The sequence below is a fragment of the Muscardinus avellanarius genome (genome assembly GCF_963383645.1).
Source record: "Muscardinus avellanarius genome assembly, chromosome: 6".
NCBI classification, from domain to species: domain Eukaryota; kingdom Metazoa; phylum Chordata; class Mammalia; order Rodentia; family Gliridae; genus Muscardinus; species Muscardinus avellanarius.
The window spans coordinates 19528225-19538520 of NC_137791.1; the positions used below are offsets into that span (position 1 = coordinate 19528225).

General features: G+C 42.1%; 1 pseudogene across 1 annotated transcript; it reads left to right on the forward strand.

The window, feature by feature from the left end:
* Positions 1 to 250: 250 nt before the first annotated feature.
* Positions 251 to 1284, forward strand: LOC308263867 (ELAV-like protein 4; annotated as a pseudogene). Its single transcript has one exon. The product of its transcript is annotated as an ELAV-like protein 4 (transcript).
* Positions 1285 to 10296: the final 9012 nt, after the last annotated feature.

A 10296-nucleotide genomic window follows, 5' to 3' on the forward strand; every position in this document is an offset into this window, starting at 1 on the left:
TAACAGGTAATTGCACACCAATATTCATAGCTGCAATATTCATAACCGAAAGGAAGAAACAACCCAAAGGATGACCAATGGATAAAATGGATAAACAAAATGTGGGATACACATTCAATTCCTAAAAAAGAATAAAATTCTGGCGGGTGGGCGAGCTAGCGAGCCTGCGCGGGAGAGTCTGCGGACGTCCGCAGCCCGCCGAGCCCCGCCTGGCCTCCACCGCAGCCTGCCGGACCCCGCCGCGGGGAGGATGTGCCTCAAGACCCAGATAATTAGCACCATGGAGCCTCAGGTGTCAAATGGCCCGACATCCAATACAAGCAATGGCCCCTCCAGCAACAACAGAAACTGTCCTCCCATGCAGACCGGGACAGCCACAGATGACAGCAAAACTAACCTCATCGTCAACTACTTGCCCCAGATCATGACCCAAGAGGAATCCAGGAGTCTCTTTGGGAGCACTGGTGAAATAGAATCCCGCAAACTCGCCAGAGACCAGATTACAGGACAGAGTTTAGGGTATGGATTTGTTAACTATATTGATCCAAAAGACGCAGAGAAAGCCATCAACACTCTAAATGGACTCAGACTTCAGACCAAAACCATAAAGGTCTCCTACGCCCGTCCGAGCTCGGCCTCCATCAGGGATGCTAACCTCTACATGAGCGGCCTTCCCAAAACCATGACCCAGAAGGACTGTCTAGAGGGGTGGGATTCATCCGCTTTGATAAGATTGAGGCAGAAGAAGCCATCAAAGGGCTGAACGGCCAGAAGCCCAGCGGTGCTACGGAACCGATTACTGTGAAGTTTGCCAACAACCCCAGCCAGAAATCCAGCCAGGCCCTGCTCTCCCAGCTCTACCAGTCTCCCAACCGGTGCTACCCTGGCCCTCTCCACCACCAGGCTCAGAGGCTCAGGCTGGACAATTTGCTTAGTATGGCCTATGGCGTAAAGAGGTTCTCCCCCATCACCATGGCGGGAGGACAAGCCTAGTGGGAATGAACATCCCTGGTCACACGGGAATGGGCTGGCGCATCTTCGTCTACAACCCTTCCCCCCCGATTCCGACGAGAGTGTCCTCTGGCAGCTCTTCGGCCCCTTCAGCGCAGTGAACAATGTCAAGGTCATCCGTGACTTCAACACCAACAAGTGCAAAGGATTCGGCTTTGTCACCATGACCAACTATGACGAGGCAGCCATGGCCATCGCCAGCCTCAACGGTACCGCCTGGGAGACAGGGTGCCGCAAGTTTCCTTTAAAACCAACAAAGCCCACAAGTCCTGAATTTCCCATCCTTACTTATTAAAATATATATATAAATATATACGAACAAAACACACGTGCACACACACACATACACAAAAGAGAGAGAAACAAACTTTTCAAGGCTTATATTCAACCATGGACTTTATAAGCCAGTGTTGCCTAAGTATTAAAACATTGGATTATCCTGAGGTGTACCAGGAAAGGATTTTATAATGCTTAGAAAAAAAGAAAAAAAAACAAAAAAATAGCTTTGATACATTGAATGTTCTTTCATAGCTGTCGTTGTTGAATATAATATACATAGATAGTGATGTGCAGGTTTTTTACCCAGCCAGCTAACTTTGCTACCTTCCTTGAAGGTGGGTCTTTTTAAGATGACCATTCGCTCATTTGAAGAAGAAAAACAAAAAACAAAAAAAAAAAATGATAAAAACAATTTTTACAAAGTAATGGAATTCAAAGAAAGAAAAAAAGAATTTTCTTTTTTGTCAAAAATGTTCCAATCAGATTGGTTAAAAAAAAAAGCCCAGGCCGGGCGTGGTGGCGCACGCTTGTAATCCCCGCGTGGGAGGCAGAGACAGGAGGATCGCGCAGGTTCCAAGCCAGCCGTGGGCGCTGGCTTAGGAGACCCTGTTTCCAAATTTAAAAAAATGTAAAAATAGGGCTGGGAGTGTAGCCCAGAGGTAGAAGGGCTTCCAGGAACCCCAGTACCACCAAAAAAAAAAAAAAAAAAAAAAAAACCCACACAGATTAAAAAGGAATAATAAAAATTGCAAAAATGAAAAAAAACTTTTGCAAATTTTTTTCTTTTTTCCTTTTTTCTTTTATATCATGTGAACTAAAAAACAGTCTTCTGTTAGGGGATGGGGGCCAGGGGGATGCCTGATGACATTAACAATTTAATAACATTAACATTGTTGCCAAAGAGGTGGTGTCTTTGCTGAAAATGGGTTTCAAGAAAAATCTATTTTTATAAAATATAAAGAAATTTTACAAGAGAATCTGGATTTGAGAAAAATAATATTTTGACTGGCTAATTTAGGGGAAATTGACAACTTTGTCATGTTCATACTGCACTGGTAATTTTTTAGAGATCAAGATGTGTGTTTTAAACTGGATTCGTAGACTGTTTTTTTTTTTTTTTTGAAGGATGGGCTATAAACAGATGATCTTCATATCTTTTCATAGCATGGAATAATAATTAAAAAAAACAATCATTAATCACTAGGGGAAAGGAGTGTTCGTTCTACCCAGGGTACCACAGTTCCCCACAGTCAAAACCCAAAAGCAAGGAGATGAGTTGAAAGACAGTTTTTCTTTAAGTCATCAGTATGGGATGTCAGAACAATAATTAAAAAGATTAATTTTCCTTTTGATCTAAAACTTCCTTAGTTTGAGCAGTAGGTGTACGAAATTATTTACATATCTTAGTATCATAGTTAAATGTGATGTGTTTAGGAGAGGAAAACAAAAGAGACATTTGCTTTAAATTCATGAAGCAATTTTCAGATTCACTTTGTAGCCCATGCTGATAGAACTGGGCTGTGTTGGTACATTGGAAACACTGTTTATGTTGCTTGAAACACTTATTTATTTAATCGCAGATGTGATGATGCCTATGGCCGAGATCAAATACAGCTAGATTGGCTAGACTACTTATCTGTTTACTTAAACTGTGGGAAGAAGCATATTATTGTGTCATTTTGTTGTGTGCGTGTGTATATAATATAAATAAATATATATATATATATATACGGCTATTTTTCTTTGGGTTAATTTATTGTAAGTTGTAACACCTGGCTAGTTTTGTTTGTATATGTCTTAAAATGTTTTCTTATGATAGTTAAGTGACAGTTGAGGTATCAAGGTAACCTGTGTAGAACTATTTTTGACATATTGTCATGTTTCTTGTGAATATTTTTTCTTACTGCACAGTAGAAAAATAAAAACAACTGGGTCTTTATTTTAATGTAATTCAGATTGGGGAAAACAAAACACAGATAAGGGAACAAATGACTGCAGGAGAGCTCTCCCACGTCCAGTGCACTGACCATTTTAGTATGTTTGTGCTTTGTACGGTTATATATTTAAAATAAAAACGAAAATAAAAAAATATGAGAGTTCATGCTCTTCCCTGGGTAATAGAAACAGTTACTCACTATGCATGATTTAGTTGATAGTTAAATTTGCTATTGCTTTTCTTGTCTTGTTATATAAAAATCTTTTCAATACAAGTTTAGTCTAATGGTAATAAAACGTTATGGTTATTTATTTTTTGTTTTTTTTGTTTTTGTTTTTGTTTTTGTTTTTTTTGTTGTTGTTTTGTTTTGTTTTGGTGGTACTGGGGTTCCTGGAAGCCCTTCTACTTCTGGGCTACACTCCCAGACCTATTTTATATTTTTAAAACAGGGTCTCTTACACCAGCGCGGCTGGCTTCGAACCTGCGCGATCCTCCTGTCTCCGCCTCCCAAGCGCGGGGATTACAAGCGTGCGCCATCACGCCCGGCATGGTTATTTATTTTTAAAAAAGAATTAAATTCTGATATATACTACAACATGGATGAACATCGAAAACATTTTTCTAAGTCAAATAAGCAGACACAAAAAGACAAGTATTAAATGATTCAACTTACATGGGTTAGATGAAAAGCCAAATTCTTAAAGACGAGTAGGATAATGGTTTCCAAGGTATGGGGTAGACGTGAATGGAGAGTTACGGTTTACTAAATACCAAGTTTTTCTTTGGGGTAATGAAAAGGTTTTGGAGATCAAAGTGGGGACAGATGGACAACAAGGCAAATATATTTAATGCTACTGAATTATACACTTTAGGAATGGTTACAGTCGGGTATGGTGGTGCTCGTCTGTAACCCCAGTACTTGGGAGGCTGAGACAGGAAGATTACAAGTTCACAGACAGCTTCAGCAATTTATCAAAGCCCTCTGCAACTTAATGAGGACCTGTTTCAAAATAAAAAGTAAAATAAGGCTGGTGGTGTAGCCCCTAGGTTCAATCCCCAGAACCACAAAAAAAAAGAAAGAAATGATTAAAATGGTAAATTTTATAAATATTTTAACCACATGAAAAAAAAAAGTAACAATGATTCTCAGCTCACAGGCCATATGAAAACAGCCTGCAGATCAGAACCGGCTTGCAGGCCAACCCTGCTCTGACGTAGAAGATCCACTAAACAATGCCGGGCGTGGTGGCGCAGGGTGTGGCTGGTGACCCTCATGACCCCTGCGGCCAACAGTTCAAAAATAACTCTGTGAGCCGGGCGTGGTGGCGCACGCTTGTAATCCCCGAGCTTGGGAGGCGGAGACAGGAGGATCGCGCTGGTTCGGAGCCAGCCGTGCTGGCTTAAGAAATAAAAAAATAGGTCTGGGAGTGTAGACCGTAGGTAGCAGGGCTTCCAGGAACCCCAGTACCACAAAAAAAAAAAAAAAGAAAAGAAAAGAAAAGAAAAAAACGAAGATCTACTAAACAAACAAAACACTGAAAATTTTTTCCAAGTCACTGAAGTTTATTTTTAATATGAGCATGTTAAACAGATTTTCATATTTAATGTTTATTACATTTATTAAAATTTATAAATGCAACCACAGTATTTATCTACCAAAAAAAGTTTGAGAAGCCTAATAAGGTAGTATAGAAGGCCATAGAGACAAATAGAGATACGCTGATACTTAGCAAGTATCTCCAGCTTTATCTCTTTATAGACATGAAGCGGCAGAGGACGGTAGAGATTAATAAAAGATGATGTCTTCCCTGAAGATTAAACAGCCTGAAAGATGTATTAGGTAAAGATGAAACTTCGAAGTAGGAAAAAATACTCAGCTTCAAGGTTCAGCTTGGAAATCTGACATTACAGTTTATACCCACTTTTATTTCCTGCCCCACTCATTTGGTGCATTAGACCTTTTCTCCTCCAATTTCAGGAGAAAAAAGAAACATTTAAGCATACTGTTAGGACATGCTCAGATCTCTCCCTGACATTCTTGCAACCTCTAAAATCTAAAGCTCTCTTAACTTATTGATTGGTTGTAGCACAATTTCAGACTTTGGAGCCAACATATTCCTAAAAAAAGAAAACCCTGAGGCACTTTTGAGTCAGCTATAGGCAGAAAATCATTACAAGTGAGACATTTCTTTTAGACTAGGTATCTAACTATAAACAAATAGACCGAAGATATTGTTTTAGATACTTGTCTCCTAGAAAAGATGTGCAGCAAACAACCCTAAGCTTGAAGTAAAGCAACATTTTATGATGCTCCTGGGTTTTGCAGATCAGAAACGAGGACGAGGCAGGCAGCTCTCCGGTCCAGTGACTGTGGCCTTGGGGAAGGACTGGAATAGCTTGCTTATCGTGCCGGTCACCTGGGCTAGGCTGAGATGTCATTGTCAAGAGGCCTCTCTAGGTGCCCTGGCAGCCACGCAACACTCTAGCTTCACGGACTAGGACTTCTTACCTGAAGGCTGGAAAGTGTTCCACAATCGAAGTGGGACTACACAGCTTTTTATGACTTAGCCTCAAAGTCACCTATGGAAACTGTGTTCACTCTAACCACATTCTACTGACTAAGTCACAAGGCTACCCAGACTTAAGGGGAGAGAACATAGACTCTTTCTATCAGATGATCAACAGACTTATAGCCAGGTTTTAAACCCACTTTTAAGCCGGGAGTGGTGGCGCAGGCTTGTAATCCCCGCGCTTGGGAGGCTGAGACAGGAGGATCGCACAGGTTCGAAGCCAGCCTCAGCTACTCAGTGAGGTTCTCAGCAACTTAGTGAGACCCTGTTTCCAAATAAAGTATAAAATAGGTCTGGGAGGATAGCCCAGAGGTAGAAAGTCTCTGGTTTCCACCCCTGGTACCACAAAAAATAAAAAGTAAACCCACTTTTAAAAGAGATGCATATTTAGAGCGATAAATGGGGATACATGCCAAAGAGATAATAGAGCCCACTTCAAAGTGAATTTCACTAACCTATTAATTCAATTCTGTCTAACCCACACATATTCTCTAAGGATGGCAAAATTCCATCTACCTATTTTCATGTGATGCAGTAATAATAAAAAAAACTGCAGTTTACCTATGTAATTTGCATCAAAATTGATACTTGCTTTTGACCCCAGTAGCACCTGCCAATTATAATCATTTCTTATATTCTGTGTGTGTGTGTATGTGGTGCTGTGGGTGTAACCCGGTGCTTTCTACCTCAACTACACTCCAGACCTACCTATTTTATACTTTATTTGGAAACAGGGTCTCACTAAGTTGCGGAGAGACTCACTGAGTAGCTGAGGCTGGCTTTGAACCTGCGCGATCCTCCTGTCTCAGCCTCCCAAGCGTTGGGATTGCAAGTGTGCACCACCACGCCCGGCTATCACTTATTTTCTGAACACCATGAGCTCAGGCCAACCCTCTGGCTTAGGGTAAGTCATATACGTTGAGAACGCAGAGAACAACTATAGCAAGCAAACCAAGTAGGCTAGGACCACACCAGCAATACGGTTGCTGACACTGGCGGCCATCCTGTATCAGTGATGACTACACTTCAGAAATTCAGGGGCCATAGAAATGAAATAAGCCCTATGGTGGGTACTCTCCAAAGTAAGGGAAAAAAATTTTGAAAAGCTACCATTTTCAAAAAATGCGATGACTATTATCACATTTAGAAAAAAGAATGGACAATTTCAAAGTAAAGGACAATCCTTAAGACATAATAAATTTAACTAAGAAAAACTCACTTTCTTCTTTCTCTGCTGCTCTGCAGAAGCTTCGCCAAAGAGGAGCCTGATTCACTAACTGGAAAAAAAAATCACTAAAGCACCTGACATTTTGATATCTTCATTTCTTTGCTTTTTAAAAAAAATAGTTCTAGAACTTGAGCTTTTTCTAAGAACACCACAGTCTAAAGAAGACAAATAAGTACAGAATTATAACACAACATGATTCTATAAGCATTTGGAAAAGGAAAATCAAGAGAAGTTTTATGAATTAGGTGAATAGGTTTTTGTCCGTGAGAAAGAAGGGGAAAATTACTTTAGGCAGCCATTCATGTGGTGGCTGAAAGTGAGGCAGGATAGGAGAAATAAAAATATTAGGTAGACTGAAGATGAACTGGGAAGAAAAGGGAAAATATAATTTTAAAATCTAGAAACTTAAGCCGGGCATGGTGGCGCACGCTTGTAATCCCAGCGCTTGGGAGACTGAGACAGGAGGATCACACAGGTTCGAAGCCAGCCTCAGCTACTTAGTGAGGCTCTCAGCAACTTAGTGAGACCCTGTTTCCAAATAAAGTATAAAGTAGGTCTGAGAGTATAGCCTGGAGGTAGAAAAGCCCCTGGATTCTACCTCCAGTACCACAATAAAATAAAATCTAGAAACTTCATGATCTCTAACTCTGACCTACAAGGTATGTTCCATCTTAAACAGAAGTCCAAATAGGCCACACCTTTAACCCCACCCTACAAGACCTGCTCCATCATTGGCTCAAGCCTGGATGAGCCCACACCCCTAATCATATCGGCTCCTCTCCAGAGATCACCTGTTATTCCTGAGCCGCTTTAGTAAGCAAAAGATCCAGGAGGAGAAACCAGGTCAGGCTCCACTCACCAACCACCCATCAATGTCCAGAACCTGAGGTTATGAGGAAGTCTAGACCTCTACCCCTGCTGTGTGATCCTCCCCCAACCCCCCTGGGCTTCCATAAAAGAACTGTAAACACTGCTGGAACTCTTGTCTCACCACCTCGCTCCCTCTTGGATTGCCCAATGGATTGCCCACATTCTCCATCAAACTTGTATCCTTCACTTTCCTAAAGAAACCTGTCTTTGTCTCTGACTGGTTCCTGCTGAAATTCTTTTCTGCCGAGGAAGCCAAGCACTCCACTGAATCATCGTGTTTTCCCATGACAAAAAGCACAAAAATCTACATATACAACCAACCGAGGAAGCCTACATTGTATACCAAAAATAATGATAATAAAGATTTAAAAATAGGGCTGGGGGTGTAGCTTGGAGGTACAATGCCCCTGGGTCCCATCTCTGGCACCGAGAAAGAAGAAAGAAAGAAAGAAAGAAAGAAAGAAAGAAAGAAAGAAAGAAAGAAAGAAAGAAAGAAATTCTTCGTACTTTAAGAAGCCAGGTTGTAAAGTGGAGATGTTAATAATTGGGAAGAGAGATGCAGAAATCTAGCTCCAGACCTTGGCTAGTGAAGATAATCATAATATTTCTGGGAAGATAATCATAATATTCCCTCTGTGTCTCCGTGAGAATCCAGTACTGAGTATTTAATACCGCAGCCTTCTTGTCCATACAGTTATTAGATAGAAATTCCCAGGGTGGCAGCCAGTGCTGACAAATCAAATGTTTCTATCTCAGAGTCAGAGGAACCAGAATAAAAACCCCAGCCCTGCCACTTACTTAGGCTCAATGAGCTTGGGCAAATTATTTAACCACCTGAAACTTATTTTCATCTGTAAATGAAAAACTGCCTACCTCTCAGGATTTTGGGTCAGATCAACTTATATAGGTAAGGAACACAGCACAGCGCTTGTCCCCAGAAAATGAAATTATATTAAGAATGCATTCATATATCTAATTAAGAAGTAGATTATTTCTTTGCTCTATTGATTAAGGCTTTAAGATCCCATTTTCCCTTTGTCGCTCTACAAACTTGTAGAGCTAAAAGCTTTGAGTGCATAAAATACCTTACTCAGCTTGAATGCCAACCTTTTGAATTTTAAATGAGTGGAGCTTTTTTAACATAAGTTCCTAATGCATTAGACATTTCATATTTGCGGTTGCCTCTAAAATTAAGCTATTTTTAGAATTATTTCTCTCCAGGCTGCAGAACTAAGCGGCTTCCCACTTAGTGAGACCCCCTAGATTCTACCGACTGATTAAAAACTAGACAGAGACCAGGCGTGGTGGCGCACGCTTGTAATCCCCGCGCTTGGGAGGCTGAGACAGGAGGATCACACAGGTTCAAAGCCAGCCTCAGCTACTTAGTGAGGCTCTCAGCAACTTAGTGAGACCCTGTTTCCAAATAAAATATAAAATGGGTCTGGGAGTATAGCCCGGAGGTAGAAAGCCTCTGGGTTCCACCCCCAGTACCACAAAAAACAAAAAACAAACAAACAAACAAACAAACAAAAAAACTAGACAGAGGTTTGAGGTTTCTGAATTCACTCCGAAAGAGAACCTTAAATTAGGTGGGTGCGGTGGGGTACGGATGTAATGCCAGTACTAGGGAGTATGAGGCTGGAGGATCACAGCTTTGAGGCCAGTGTCCAGTAACTTAGACCCCACTTCAAAACATAATTTTAGAGCCAGGCGTGTTGGCTCACGCTTGTAATCCCAGCATTCGGAAGGCTGAGACCAGAGGATCGCGGTTCATGGCCGGCCTCAGCTACTTAGTGAGGCCCTTTGGAACTCAGTGAGACCCTGTTTCAAAACAAAGAATAAAAAATAGGGCAGGGGGTGTAGCTCAGAGGTCGAACACCTCTGGCTGGGTTCAATCCCCAGTACAGCCGAAAAGGCAGAACCCTAGATTCTCTTAGGAAAAAGGCCTTCTTGTATTCATCTCCACAGTAACTGCCCCTTACCCAGGCTTTCTTTTAGCGGGAATATGGATAGCAGATGAATGTAGTGAGTGTACAAGTGCCTTCCAACAATTGCTATGCTTCTAGAACCTCTCCACCAGACCCTGGACCGCTTTTACAAACTCCCGGTCCTCGTCGCCCTCCTTTCCACTAACCATGCCACGCCCCGCTGCAGCCCCGCCCCGCTGCAGCCCCGCCCCGCCGCAGCCACGCCCCCGTTAGTGACCAATCAGAAAGGGGGGTGGGGCCCGGAAGGGGCGGTTCACCTAGGCGCAGACGACGAATCACTAGTCTCAGGCGAGCAAGAGCGGAAGCGGAAGCGGAAGCGGAAGCTCCTCCAAACTTGCTTTGGCCTTGGGTTCCGCGAGGGAGATGTCCCGAGCGAGTGAGTGAGGAGGTCTTGGGGGGCCCCCGTGTGCCCCT